The sequence below is a fragment of the Lissotriton helveticus genome, chromosome 5_1 (assembly GCF_964261635.1).
Source record: "Lissotriton helveticus chromosome 5_1, aLisHel1.1, whole genome shotgun sequence".
NCBI classification, from domain to species: Eukaryota; Metazoa; Chordata; class Amphibia; order Caudata; family Salamandridae; genus Lissotriton; species Lissotriton helveticus.
Genome location: NC_136065.1, coordinates 1,649,984,108 through 1,649,998,487, shown reverse-complemented (window position 1 = coordinate 1,649,998,487; position 14,380 = coordinate 1,649,984,108). Strand labels below are relative to the sequence as shown.

The 14,380-nt window shown below is 42.4% G+C and overlaps 8 non-coding genes across 8 annotated transcripts; 2 read left to right on the top strand and 6 right to left on the bottom strand.

The window, feature by feature from the left end:
• Window positions 1-861: 861 nt before the first annotated feature.
• Window positions 862-933, bottom strand: TRNAT-UGU (transfer RNA threonine (anticodon UGU)). The gene has a single exon. It is a non-coding gene; the product is annotated as a tRNA-Thr (tRNA).
• A 589-nt stretch (window positions 934-1,522) lies between these two features.
• On the bottom strand, window positions 1,523-1,604 carry TRNAS-GCU (transfer RNA serine (anticodon GCU)). The gene has a single exon. It is a non-coding gene; the product is annotated as a tRNA-Ser (tRNA).
• Window positions 1,605-1,896: 292 nt separating this feature from the next.
• TRNAI-UAU (transfer RNA isoleucine (anticodon UAU)) lies at window positions 1,897-1,991 on the top strand. Its single transcript has 2 exons — window positions 1,897-1,934; window positions 1,956-1,991. It is a non-coding gene; the product is annotated as a tRNA-Ile (tRNA).
• A 1,153-nt stretch (window positions 1,992-3,144) lies between these two features.
• On the bottom strand, window positions 3,145-3,216 carry TRNAT-UGU (transfer RNA threonine (anticodon UGU)). The gene has a single exon. It is a non-coding gene; the product is annotated as a tRNA-Thr (tRNA).
• A 589-nt stretch (window positions 3,217-3,805) lies between these two features.
• On the bottom strand, window positions 3,806-3,887 carry TRNAS-GCU (transfer RNA serine (anticodon GCU)). The gene has a single exon. It is a non-coding gene; the product is annotated as a tRNA-Ser (tRNA).
• A 1,540-nt stretch (window positions 3,888-5,427) lies between these two features.
• TRNAT-UGU (transfer RNA threonine (anticodon UGU)) lies at window positions 5,428-5,499 on the bottom strand. Its single transcript has one exon. It is a non-coding gene; the product is annotated as a tRNA-Thr (tRNA).
• A 589-nt stretch (window positions 5,500-6,088) lies between these two features.
• TRNAS-GCU (transfer RNA serine (anticodon GCU)) lies at window positions 6,089-6,170 on the bottom strand. The gene has a single exon. It is a non-coding gene; the product is annotated as a tRNA-Ser (tRNA).
• A 5,787-nt stretch (window positions 6,171-11,957) lies between these two features.
• Window positions 11,958-12,052, top strand: TRNAI-UAU (transfer RNA isoleucine (anticodon UAU)). The gene is made up of 2 exons: window positions 11,958-11,995; window positions 12,017-12,052. It is a non-coding gene; the product is annotated as a tRNA-Ile (tRNA).
• The last annotated feature ends 2,328 nt before the right edge of the window (window positions 12,053-14,380 follow it).

The window sequence follows — 14,380 nt, the reverse complement described above, 5'->3', positions numbered from 1 at the left end:
CGCCGATACCCCCTGAAATTCCTGAAGACTCCTACAGGCCTGCGCCAAGCGCCACTGAACAAATCCCCCTTTCATTCTAGCTGATTAGGACCCTCGCACCTGCATACAGTTCGTCCTGCAGTGGGCCTCAAATTCCAGACTTTACCATATCTATAAGCTATAAAGCACACGCGAATCTCTGCACTAGACGCCTCTCAACTTCTCTTCTAACGAGCACATGGCACATCAAAGGAGATGACATTATCAGTTCAGGCCTACTTGATTTACATGAAGCGAGTCCCTGCACTCTAAAACATTAACTTGATTTAAACAGCATTCTTAACTAGCATACGTTTCTAAAACAACACATCTACAAAGCATATATTTCCATACTAAGTTTCGATAATACAATTTTGGAAGAACCACGTTAACCCCACCTCACATTATTTTAGCAGCACATTTAGATTTTCTGTGAATTGCCATGAGGCCTACACAATATACTGGTTTTCAGAGTTTTCACTTAACTCTTATATGATTCCTTTAACATGAGAACGTGAGGTTTTCATATTCATCCCAAACATTTCTACATTAATCTCACACAGTTATGATTATTGTTACTCTACTTAAACATTCTATACATTTCACTACTGAATGTAAGACACTCGTGTGCAAACATGTTTAAACTAACTACGTGCTTGTAAATATGGTGCACTTATACATTTTTTTTTCAGACTTGTGCTCTCTCAGTTCAATGGTTTTCATGAAGTCTTCTTGATACGATGAAAGCAGGAAAGGGAAGCTTGTCAATAAGCAAACTTAAGACAAGGTGTGACTCCTAGAAAGAATGACTTGGAAACAACATACAGAAACTCACATATAAAAAGGCCCTGATGAGGCTTGAACTCATGACCCCTGGTTTACAAGACCAGTGCTCTGCCACTGAGCTACAAGGCCAGCCTGCCTGCAGTATGTAAATCGCTTCATGTATTCTTACTGCGGTATGAAGATATCTATGATTTTGAGACTCTGTATGGAAATGCAGTTGCATTTGAATGTCTACATGCGTGCACAAATTGAAGAGCATGCTTAAGACACTTTTCTTGGAAGTAGGAAAAACTCCATTTTGATTTGAGAACATAAGAGTATTCACATTTATGACCATACTGATAGCTCTAGTTAGTATGTCCGCAATCAGTGACAGATAAAGAACTCACTTATTAGAAGTGATCTGTCTCTGTGGGGCAGACATATGTCAACAGTCATACACTTGAGATGGCTGAAACTTTAGGAGTAAGAGCTGCTTTCTTATCAGTCTATCTATCCAAACTGGTTAGAAGGCCAGGAGTGAGGGAAAGGCAATCCTCTGGACACTTCATGAAAGATCTAATTTCAATTAAGCACAAAACACTTCCCTTAATTTGACATAATTGCCAAAATGGAATAGTCAGTTGGGCCCTTCTAGTGGATTATGGCTGTGTCTTGAAAGAGAGTGTAATTGTACTACGAGACATGCCCACCTTCAAAAGAGTGTCTGATGGCATTCCGACGAAGGTGGGATTCGAACCCACGCGTGCAGAGCACAATGGATTAGCAGTCCATCGCCTTAACCACTCGGCCACCTCGTCTGCCTTAGGTGACTATGTTTCATTTTTTAGGAAATTCTTACTATGTGCTAATTACAAATAATCATAAGTTTCTCCTAGACTGTGTCAGAACTGGCAAATGTATGTGGTGTTCAATAGACAGAGCACATGATATAGCAGAATTATCAAATCTGTTCCATTAGGACTGTAGTTTTTAATAGTCATGATAACATGCTAGCATGTGAGTCGATCTTGCACAGTGAATAAGGGAGCAGTGCCAGTATCTACTTGGTCAGCTCTAGATGGCTCAACTGGGGAGATATGAGAACAGTGATCTCCAGTGGCGCAATCGGTTAGCGCGCGGTATTTATACAGCAGTACTTGCATTGAGGCATGCCGAGGTTGTGAGTTCGAGCCTCACCTGGAGTAGCTTACTGGTTTTTCATAAACCATTTCACTAAAAGTAAAGATTAAACTCGGGGTAAAGACGGCCCTTGCTAGAGAGTCTTTACTTCTTTTCAGGATCTGCGTGTCCGACTCTTCCAGGTGCAAATATCACAATCCTATTCGATGCTCCTTATAAACATTCCATGATGTGCCGTCTTGCATAGCATGCAAACACCACATCAGTGCATTTAAAAATACTTTTGTAGAATAATAAATATGATGAAAACATTGTTGTCACGGGATAACCATATACTCAGGAGCTGCAAACAGTGCTGTATCAGCTACTTACAATACAATTTAACTGAAAGACATATCAAAGGAAGAGCGTCATCATATTAATGTTTCTAGTCAACATAAGAGTTGCACCATAGCAGTTTATGGTGCATTCTGCTCAGATTGTGCCTCCAATCCCACATTGATTTTTTAATTCTTTGCAGTTTAAAAAACACAAATCATGCTCAAAGTTAACTTTTTAAAACCATTCAACCTATTACATTTATTTCTCTAACTTGTGAATGTGGTCCATGTTCTCTTTTCCTCATCCCCATCATGATACTTTTTTTCCCCAAATCAGGTTCACTTCTTTATCCAGCCGACCCTTCCAAGGTCACCAAATCTATGAAGCGATTCTGCTTTTTCTCACATTCTCTCTATGTACAAGATACCTTGTATCATTTGAATGAACAGCAGGAGAGTCGGATATTTATGGTTAGTGGGGGTGGGGTTTTGAAGATTAACCTCATTTGACTAAGAGCCGGGGCATCTGGGAGGAAAAGTATTTCACATCTCCTTGGTGAAATTTCTAGATCCTTATTTCATCCTTTCTGTGGATGCAGACTCAGTCGGAACAGAGGTCATAGTCCTCGCTCTGACTTTCAAAGGAACTTCAAATATGCTTGGCTTATTTGGCTTTGCCCGGCAGGGCTTGCCCGGCGGGGTGAGAATGGCGTTTGTCAGGCGTTCGTCAGGCGATCGAAAGGGGTGAGGCAATAGTTTATGGTTCAATGGTTTTCATGAAGTCTTCTTGATACGATGAAAGCAGGAAAGGGAAGCTTGTCAATAAGCAAACTTAAGACAATGTGTGACTCCTAGAAAGAATGACTTGGAAACAACATACAGAAACTCACATATAAAAAGGCCCTGATGAGGCTTGAACTCATGACCCCTGGTTTACAAGACCAGTGCTCTGCCACTGAGCTACAAGGCCTGCCTGCCTGCAGTATGTAAATCGCTTCATGTATTCTTACTGCGGTATGAAGATATCTATGATTTTGAGACTCTGTATGGAAATGCAGTTGCATTTGAATGTCTACATGCATGCACAAATTGAAGAGCATGCTTAAGACACTTTTCTTGGAAGTAGGAAAAACTCCATTTTGATTTGAGAACATAAGAGTATTCACATTTATGACCATACTGATAGCTCTAGTTAGTATGTCCGCAATCAGTGACAGATAGAGAACTCACTTATTAGAAGTGATCTGTCTCTGTGGGGCAGACATATGTCAACAGTCATACACTTGAGATGGCAGAAACTTTAGGAGTAAGAGCTGCTTTCTTATTAGTCTATCTATCCAAACTGGTTAGAAGGCCAAGAGTGAGGGAAAGGCAATCCTCTGGACACTTCATGAAAGATCTAATTTCAATTAAGCACAAAACACTTCCCTTAATTTGACATAATTGCCAAAATGGAATAGTCATTTGGGCCCTTCTAGTGGATTATGGCTGTGTCTTGAAAGAGAGTGTAATTGTACTACGAGACATGCCCACCTTCAAAAGAGTGTCTGATGGCGTTCCGACAAAGGTGGGATTCGAACCCATGCGTGCAGAGCACAATGGATTAGCAGTCCATCGCCTTAACCACTCGGCCACCTCGTCTGCCTTATGTGACTATGTTTCATTTTTTAGGAAATTCTTACTATGTGCTAATTACAAATAATCATAAGTTTCTCCTAGACTGTGTCAGAACTGGCAAATGTATGTGGTGTTCAATAGACAGAGCACATGATATAGCAGAATTATCAAATCTGTTCCATTAGGACTGTAGTTTTTAATAGTCATGATAACATGCTAGCATGTGAGTCGATCTTGCACAGTGAATAAGGGAGCAGTGCCAGTATCTACTTGGTCAGCTCTAGATGGCTCAACTGGGGAGACATGAGAACAGTGAGCTCCAGTGGCGCAATCTGTTAGCGCGCGGTACTTATACAGCAGTACTTGCATTGAGGCATCCCGAGGTTGTGAGACCGAGACTCACCTGGAGCAGCTTACTGGTTTTTCATAAACCATTTCACTAAAAGTAAAGATTAAACTCAGGGTGAAGACGGCCCTTGCTAGAGAGTCTTTACTTCTTTTCAGGATCTGCGTGTCCGACTCTTCCAGGTGCAAATATCACAATCCTATTCGATGCTCCTTATAAACATTCCATGATGTGCCGTCTTGCATAGCATGCAAACACCACATCAGTGCATTTAAAAATACTTTTGTAGAATAATAAATATGATGAAAACATTGTTGTCACGGGATAACCATATACTCAGGAGCTGCAAACAGTGCTGTATCAGCTACTTACAATACAATTTAACTGAAAGACATATCAAAGGAAGAGCGTCATCATATTAATGTTTCTAGTCAACATAAGAGTTGCACCATAGCAGTTTATGGTGCATTCTGCTCAGATTGTGCCTCCAATCCCACATTGATTTTTTAATTCTTTGCAGTTTAAAAAACACAAATCATGCTCAAAGTTAACTTTTTAAAACCATTCAACCTATTACATTTATTTCTCTAACTTGTGAATGTGGTCCATGTTCTCTTTTCCTCATCCCCATCATGATACTTTTTTTCCCCAAATCAGGTTCACTTCTTTATCCAGCCGACCCTTCCAAGGTCACCAAATCTATGAAGCGATTCTGCTTTTTCTCACATTCTCTCTATGTACAAGATACCTTGTATCATTTGAATGAACAGCAGGAGAGTCGGATATTTATGGTTAGTGGGGGTGGGGTTTTGAAGATTAACCTCATTTGACTAAGAGCCGGGGCATCTGGGAGGAAAAGTATTTCACATCTCCTTGGTGAAATTTCTAGATCCTTATTTCATCCTTTCTGTGGATGCAGACTCAGTCGGAACAGAGGTCATAGTCCTCGCTCTGACTTTCAAAGGAACTTCAAATATGCTTGGCTTATTTGGCTTTGCCCGGCAGGGCTTGCCCGGCGGGGTGAGAATGGCGTTTGTCAGGCGTTCGTCAGGCGATCGAAAGGGGTGAGGCAATAGTTTATGGTTCAATGGTTTTCATGAAGTCTTCTTGATACGATGAAAGCAGGAAAGGGAAGCTTGTCAATAAGCAAACTTAAGACAATGTGTGACTCCTAGAAAGAATGACTTGGAAACAACATACAGAAACTCACATATAAAAAGGCCCTGATGAGGCTTGAACTCATGACCCCTGGTTTACAAGACCAGTGCTCTGCCACTGAGCTACAAGGCCTGCCTGCCTGCAGTATGTAAATCGCTTCATGTATTCTTACTGCGGTATGAAGATATCTATGATTTTGAGACTCTGTATGGAAATGCAGTTGCATTTGAATGTCTACATGCATGCACAAATTGAAGAGCATGCTTAAGACACTTTTCTTGGAAGTAGGAAAAACTCCATTTTGATTTGAGAACATAAGAGTATTCACATTTATGACCATACTGATAGCTCTAGTTAGTATGTCCGCAATCAGTGACAGATAGAGAACTCACTTATTAGAAGTGATCTGTCTCTGTGGGGCAGACATATGTCAACAGTCATACACTTGAGATGGCAGAAACTTTAGGAGTAAGAGCTGCTTTCTTATTAGTCTATCTATCCAAACTGGTTAGAAGGCCAAGAGTGAGGGAAAGGCAATCCTCTGGACACTTCATGAAAGATCTAATTTCAATTAAGCACAAAACACTTCCCTTAATTTGACATAATTGCCAAAATGGAATAGTCATTTGGGCCCTTCTAGTGGATTATGGCTGTGTCTTGAAAGAGAGTGTAATTGTACTACGAGACATGCCCACCTTCAAAAGAGTGTCTGATGGCGTTCCGACAAAGGTGGGATTCGAACCCATGCGTGCAGAGCACAATGGATTAGCAGTCCATCGCCTTAACCACTCGGCCACCTCGTCTGCCTTATGTGACTATGTTTCATTTTTTAGGAAATTCTTACTATGTGCTAATTACAAATAATCATAAGTTTCTCCTAGACTGTGTCAGAACTGGCAAATGTATGTGGTGTTCAATAGACAGAGCACATGATATAGCAGAATTATCAAATCTGTTCCATTAGGACTGTAGTTTTTAATAGTCATGATAACATGCTAGCATGTGAGTCGATCTTGCACAGTGAATAAGGGAGCAGTGCCAGTATCTACTTGGTCAGCTCTAGATGGCTCAACTGGGGAGACATGAGAACAGTGAGCTCCAGTGGCGCAATCTGTTAGCGCGCGGTACTTATACAGCAGTACTTGCATTGAGGCATCCCGAGGTTGTGAGACCGAGCCTCACCTGGAGCAGCTTACTGGTTTTTCATAAACCATTTCACTAAAAGTAAAGATTAAACTCAGGGTGAAGACGGCCCTTGCTAGAGAGTCTTTACTTCTTTTCAGGATCTGCGTGTCCGACTCTTCCAGGTGCAAATATCACAATCCTATTCGATGCTCCTTATAAACATTCCATGATGTGCCGTCTTGCATAGCATGCAAACACCACATCAGTGCATTTAAAAATACTTTTGTAGAATAATAAATATGATGAAAATATTGTTGTCACGGGATAACCATATACTGAGGAGCTGCAAACAGTGCTGTATCAGCTACTTACAATACAATTTAACTGAAAGACATATCAAAGGAAGAGCGTCATCATATTAATGTTTCTGGTCAACATAAGAGTTGCACCATAGCAGCTTATGGTGCTTTCTGCTCAGATTGTGCCTCCAATCCCACATTGATTTTTTAATTCTTTGCAGTTTAAAAAACACAATTCATGCTCAACGTTAACTTTTTAAAACCATTCAACCTATTACATTTATTTCTCTAACTTGTGAATGTGGTCCATGTTCTCTTTTCCTCATCCCCATCATGATACTTTTTTTCCCCAAATCAGGTTCACTTCTTTATCCAGCCCACCCTTCCAAGGTCACCAAATCTATGAAGCGATTCTGCTTTTTCTCACATTCTCTCTATGTACAAGATACCTTGTATCATTTGAATGGACAGCAGGAGAGTCGGATATTTATGGTTAGTGGGGGTGGGGTTTTAAAGATTAACCTCATTTGACTAAGAGCCGGGGCATCTGGGAGGAAAAGTATTTTAAGGGGGATGAAGTTCACATCTCCTTGGTGAAATTTCTAGATCCTTATTTCATCCTTTCTGTGGATGCAGACTCAGTCGGAACAGAGGTCATAGTCCTCGCTCTGACTTTCAAAGGAACTTCAAATATGCTTGGCTTATTTGGCTTTGCCCGGCGGGGCTTGCCCGGCGGGGTGAGAATGGCGTTTGTCAGGCGATCGGAAGGGGTGAGGCCATAGTTTATGGTTCAATGGTTTTCATGAAGTCTTCTTGATACGATGAAAGCAGGAAAGGGAAGCTTGTCAATAAGCAAACTTAAGACAAGGTGTGACTCCTAGAAAGAATGACTTGGAAACAACATACAGAAACTCACATATAACAAGCATTTACAATGCAACGGTCTCGGCATTACAAAAGTTAGAGCTATTAGCATTGTACATGAACGCAAGTTTAAGGTCTTGACATTGTAAATGACAAGGTCTTTTATTTATGTTTTAAAAACCAAAACATAAATAAAAGTCATTGTCATTTACAATGCCAATAGCTCAAAGTCGCGTAATGTGTATGGCTAACTACAGTAGCCTCCTGACGAGTGCCCTTTCACTTAATTTTTTACAAATGAAAGCCCTGGCACTTTTTTTTTTACAAATTAAGCACGGGTGCTGTCCGTGTCTGTGCATGGCAGTGGTGGTGTCCGTGTATGCATGGCAGTGGTGGTGTCCGTGTGTGCATGGCGGTGGTGGTGTCCGTGTGTGCATGGCAGTGGTGGTGTCCGTGTGTCTGCACTATCAATCTGCACTCTGCATCTGCACTTTGTATCTGCATCTGCACTCTGCATCTGCACTCTGCATCTGCATCTGCACTCTGCATCTGCACTCTTAATCTGCACTCTCAATCTGCACTCTCAATCTGCACTCTCAATCTGCACTCTCAATCTGCACTCTCAATCTGCACCAAACTGTGTGACGCGCCAGGTATGGGAACTCATGGAGAGAAATATTGCCCTTTAGCGTGAACTGGTATAGTCCAAGGGCTCTGAAAGGAACGCTAAAGGCTTATGAGCCACAGGCATGCCCTACTTTTCTCTTAGCAGAGCACCAGCACTGGAAATCCAAGAAGAAAGGGGAGGATTGTTTGTAGAAGTTCTGAAGCAAACTCATAATGGAAACAGTGCAGTTTGTGAGGACAATACCAGCCCATTTTTGACCCATTCCCCAACCACACACCCACAACCCACCGGAGCAGTCCAGTGAGGTTGAAGGCATTGCACTAGTACATCAATAGCCAGAGACCACTTTATTTGAGAGTTTTCTAGGGCCACCTGGTTAATCGGTCTATAAAACCTGAAGATTCACATGTGGGGAGTTACTAATGAAGGTCTACTATGGTTTCTGGTGCACTACTAGAGACGCATATGCCAGTCAGAACATGCTTTAGGCTCAAAGACCTTAATGAAATATTTGAATTTTAAAATACAGAAATAATCAGGGTTCAGTGGTCACCTAAGACCTCTGTGCCCCGGTGCAAATGAACCTGCTGCACCACTGGGAGCAACGCCCCTGTACGTGGCTGCCCATTATTGACATCCATGGGGAACGTACCGCGGCATATGCAACTAAATCAACGGAAATAAGGCACGAGGTTACCCTTAAAAACAAACTTACCACTTACAATTCCACTCGTCAGCCTTTACTAGCAACCCTTTGACAACGCTTAGTAAAAGAAAAAATGTATGGAACGTAGAGCTGAACTTTGGTTGTTCCTGTTATTTCAGTAGGTGATTTGTACCACCCTCACGGAAAGCGCCATTTCTCATCAAAGGTGATGGTTGGCGCTTTGAGCGTGGCATACAATATGCATCCTTTGAGCATGTGCTGATTAGTAGTGTCTCAAGTTGAAAGCATGCCTATTAAATAAAAGTTGCTAATTTACAGCTTTAAATGGATGTCGTTTGTGTTGCCCTTCTCCGCAATGCACGTTGGATACAATAGCACTACGGCAATCCGAAAAATGCTATTTTTATTGGTCTGCGACGGTCGAAAGGGAGAGCAGGACCAAGCGACATCGTTAGTAGGGTGATTAGAGTTCCAGAGAAGAACCAAGATAAGGACACGATTTACAGCCATCGGCTGAGCGCTTGCGTGTGTGCTTCCCAGGAGACAGCGCCAGGCCGCAGCGCTCGTTCGCGTGTCAGTTTGAAATCGCCTCCAAGGCGATGCGCGCGGCCAGGATTGTCTCCTGGGAAGCACACATGCCAACAAAAGAGCCTCGGCGGAGACGCGCTTCCGCGCGTTCAGCCGAGCCCTAAAAACAGCAGTCTTAACGATTAAAAACACAGCACAAGTCTGTCTTCTTACCACCTTCTCTGTCATTTGTTCACTGGGCTCTGAAGGACACAGAGAGGCTGAGGCTACAAGATGGAGGTGGCTGTCGTGGGGTGCCCTGCTCTCACCTTAAGGTATACTGCAGGTGGGTGGTGGGATCAGGGTTAACTTAAGAGCTAGAGGGTCAATCAAGAAAGGCCCAGGCTGAAGGTCAGGGGGCAGTGAGCTGCTCCTTAAGAAAATAATCTCCATGGATACAGATGAACTCAATCCACAATTTGCTGGTTCACCCTGCAGGTAGGGTCAAATCTAAGCCACTTAAAAACTGCTTTTCGCTCACTTCAACAAATCTCTTCTTCTAACCAAAAATGAGGTTTACATACACTTTCCAAACATAGTTTTAAACCTCAACGCAGATTCAGCAGTTTTCGTAAATTGACTCTTTTCAGTCTCAGAGGCCTTTTTAACTTTTAAAGACTTAAAAGGAGGTGGCGGCCGGGGGTGTTGCCCCTGCACGTCTAAGCATAGTACAGGGAAAACTATGACAGTTTTTCAAACAGACACAGGTAGGAAAAGGATAAGTTTAAAACAGTACCAAAGAAACCAAAAGTTCAATTCAAACAGTCACAAGCAAAAATTTATTTTTTAACAGTATAAATTGAACACAAAACAAGATATTTAATTCAAACTGTTAGAAAAAACAGCAGTTTTAAAGATTAAAAACACAGCACAAGTCTGACAAATGGGAATCGTGGATTAATCTCTTGTTTTCTGGTTTCACTTCTTACAAACCAGCTGTCAAATGGGTATTTATTGTCTCTCCTTTTTACCCCAGATTGTAATACTTTCCTTTCAAATCTGTGTATGAGGGAAGAGTGAGGGAGAATACAGAAGCTACATGAAAGCTTTGCTCGTTTTGGGCTTGAGGTTCCATGAGGACCTTGAGCAGAGTCAGAGTGATGCATCAAATATCAAAAGAGGAGAACTACAACACAAAACTTGTATTGCACTCAGACACGTCATTTTGTAAATCAAAGTAGGGTAAGTGTGACAATAATGAAATAAAAATAAAAATTTGGGAATAAAAAATACTTTGTAGTATAGAGCCTAATACTCGCTTAAACTGATTTAAAAGTGTGTTTAATTTCAAAATGAATGTCAAAGTTTGAGTATTTACCCTATAATTTCGCTGAAATTATATGAAGACTCGGGGTTAGGAAATACATGTCATGTCCTTATATTTCAAACGCAAATCTTTATTTTACCCAATTCACATACATAATAAATGAGGCAGAAATAACACAGTCCTCAAACTCCATGTAAATCAGTTTCCCAGACTCGTGTAGCACCAACAGTGCCCCATCACTAACTGACCTGTACAAAAAGGATATCCTGCGCAGATCAGTGTTAAAATACAAATGTTTCACTGGTCGGCAGTCTATGTCATTTTGCACCAGCTAGTAGAGGCAAATGTTTTTTTGTCCATTAGCCATTAGCTGCACGTCTTAATTCAAACGTGTAGCATACACACACCAAATGTTGTTGTTGTAGTTTATGGTGGGCAAGAGGACACAGCCCGACCTTAAATTGTCTAAAATAAAAATAAATAAAACCTGGGTGAGATTATACTGCGGGCCTACAGGAAATGAACAAGCAGAGCACTAATTGTGTTTTTTATGAACTAATAGATATAAAAAAAAGTAGGGTATAGATTCAAAATGACAAGTCGTCAGCATCCGGTGATCAGTGGAATGGTTACTCGCTGTACGCATGTTTCTAGTGTGGCTGCTTTCACGTTTAGGGGAGAACAGGCTATTTATTGTTCGAAAGCAGTAGCAGATTAATGACTCCGAGTGCAGTTCCTCAGAGGGGCACATTTGGGTGATAAACATCAGTGACATGAAGACTAAATTATGGCTGTGTCTTGAAAGAGAGTGTAATTGTACTACGAGACATGCCCACCTTCAAAAGAGTGTCTGATGGCGTTCCTACAAAGGTGGGATTCGAACCTTAGGTGACTATGTTTCAGTTTTTTAGGAAATTCTTACTATGTGCTAATTACAAATAATCATAAGTTTCTCCTAGACTGTGTCAGAACTGGCAAATGTATGTGGTGTTCAATAGACAGAGCACATGATATAGCAGAATTATTAAATCTGTTCCATTAGGACTGTAGTTTTTAATAGTCATGATAACATGCTAGCATGTGAGTCGATCTTGCACAGTGAATAAGGGAGCAGTGCCAGTATCTACTTGGTCAGCTCTAGATGGCTCAACTGGGGAGATATGAGAACAGTGAGCTCCAGTGGCGCAATCGGTTAGCGCGCGGTACTTATACAGCAGTACTTGCATTGAGGCATGCCGAGTTTGTGAGTTCGAGCATCACCTGGAGCAGCTTACTGGTTTTTCATAAACCATTTCACTAAAAGTAAAGATTAAACTCAGGGTAAAGACCGCCCTTGCTAGAGAGTCTTTACTTCTTTTCAGGATCTGCGTGTCCGACTCTTCCAGGTGCAAATATCACAATCCTATTCGATGCTCCTTATAAACATTCCATGATGTGCCGTCTTGCATAGCATGCAAACACCACATCAGTGCATTTAAAAATACATTTGTAGAATAATAAATATGATGAAAACATTGTTGTCACGGGATAACCATATACTGAGGAGCTGCAAACAGTGCTGTATCAGCTACTTACAATACAAACTAACTGAAAGACATATCAAAAGAAGAGCGTCATCATATTAATGTTTCTAGTCAACATAAGAGTTGCACCATAGCAGCTTATGGTGCTTTCTGCTCAGATTGTGCCTCCAATCCCACATTGATTTTTTAATTCTTTGCAGTTTAAAAAACACAATTCGTGCTCAAAGTTAACTTTTTAAAACCATTCAACCTATTACATTTATTTCTCTAACTTGTGAATGTGTTCCATGTTCTCTTTTCCTCATCCCCATCACGATACTCCTTTTCCCGAAATCAGGTTCACTTCTTTATCCAGCCGACCCTTCCAAGGTCACCAAATCTATGAAGCTATTCTGCTTTTTTAGGTCTCGCCCTGCGATTGCAAGCCAAAGGCCTGCTGTCGCAGATCGAGACTATTGTTATCATTCCGGCTTTCAAGGACTCAAAGGGAGCCGGAGAGGACAACAGACTGTCACGCGCACGCAGCAGCAGCCTGCTGGGATCAGGTCGCGCGCGTCAACACGCACTCCGATTCCGGCAGGTTCTTCACAACACATGCACAACACACATACAGCCCCCCCACGCATACACACACACATACATACAGAACCCGCCCCCGCATACACACACGCACGCACACACATACACAGAGAACCCCCGGCGCTTACACACACATCCCTTACTTCGTCTCGGCGTCTTCACGCTCCCTTGCCCCCGCTCCTCTGGTGCGCGCGCACCACTAGTTTCGATTCCCGCGTCGGCTCCTCTGTGGTGCGCGCGCACCACAGGTTTCTATTTAAACAGCCAATCAGGAGGCAGTACTCCTTTTAGACATGCTCCCTCTCTGGTCCGCTATCATTTTTAACTGCAGGGTGCGTCGTGGCCCCAGCAAAAACGGCAGCATGGGCCAATCACCTTTGTTTTTGTAGTAGTAGTAGTTTAAAGAATGAGAAATTATACCTGTTTAAGATGTCAGCAAATGTTTAGGTGATGGCAGTTTTCGGTCTGCGAGTCTACGAATAGCAAACCGTTTTCGGAGTGAGCGGCCCTTTGCACACTGCAGGCGGTCGCCTCCTGACTGTTCTTTCGGAAGATTGTCTGTAAATGTTCCTGCGTGAATACGAAAAAGCGGCCATCTTTAAATGGAGACCGCACGATGTTCCTAGGACTTTTAACATAGGAATAACAATAATGTTTGTCATCATATGTATTAGGTTTGTACTATATCAATTTTAAATCGTATATATTTTTTAACAAATCTAGGAGATTGATTTAATATAATAATATAAGAATATTAAGAAATGCCTACGCTCACTTTGTCGCATTCGTAGCTTCCATTACAGTTTGCGTTTTCTGCTATTTTCAATAGTTTACTCTTACAGAAGGTGTTTTTCAAGTTTGGTTTCTGATCTTCCCGTTGAACCTTGACGTTCTAGTATTGTTTGGTTCTATTGTTCATGTATTGCTCCTTAACCAAAATGGCGCTATGTTGACTTCAGAAGGGTATCCCAGCATTTGTTCTGCAGGGCCCCGGAAGCGTAGTGGCTGTGGTGTCATCACTTGTCCCGCCTCCTGCTTTCCCTGTGTCTCCCTGGGAGGCGGGTGTAGGGTTCGCCAAGCCGGGGCGGACTTTGGAAAGGAGGCAATATCCTACCTCCGGGACCCTTCTCTGAGCTGCTGTACTGTAGAGGCCCTGGGAATGAAGAAGACGAGGAGGAGACCGCAAGGAGCGGACCACGGGAGGTTGTAGCTCCCGGGGGTGGGGGCTGCAGTGTGGTCAGCGTCCACGGAGTCGCCATGCAGGGGGAGACCACCCCGGTCAGGGTCTGCGACACCGAGAACAAGCTGGAGGTTCTGGGGCTGCCGAACAAGAGCGACCCCGGGCCTCGAGGGCCAGGGGGTACTGGCTGTAGCGGTGGCAAAGGCTGGCAGTACAGGTACATTTACCCCTCCTTCTGCGAACTGTCACACTGTATTGTAGTTATTCAGCCTCCAAATGCAAAAAAAGATACGTTTAATGCACACAGCCTCAAG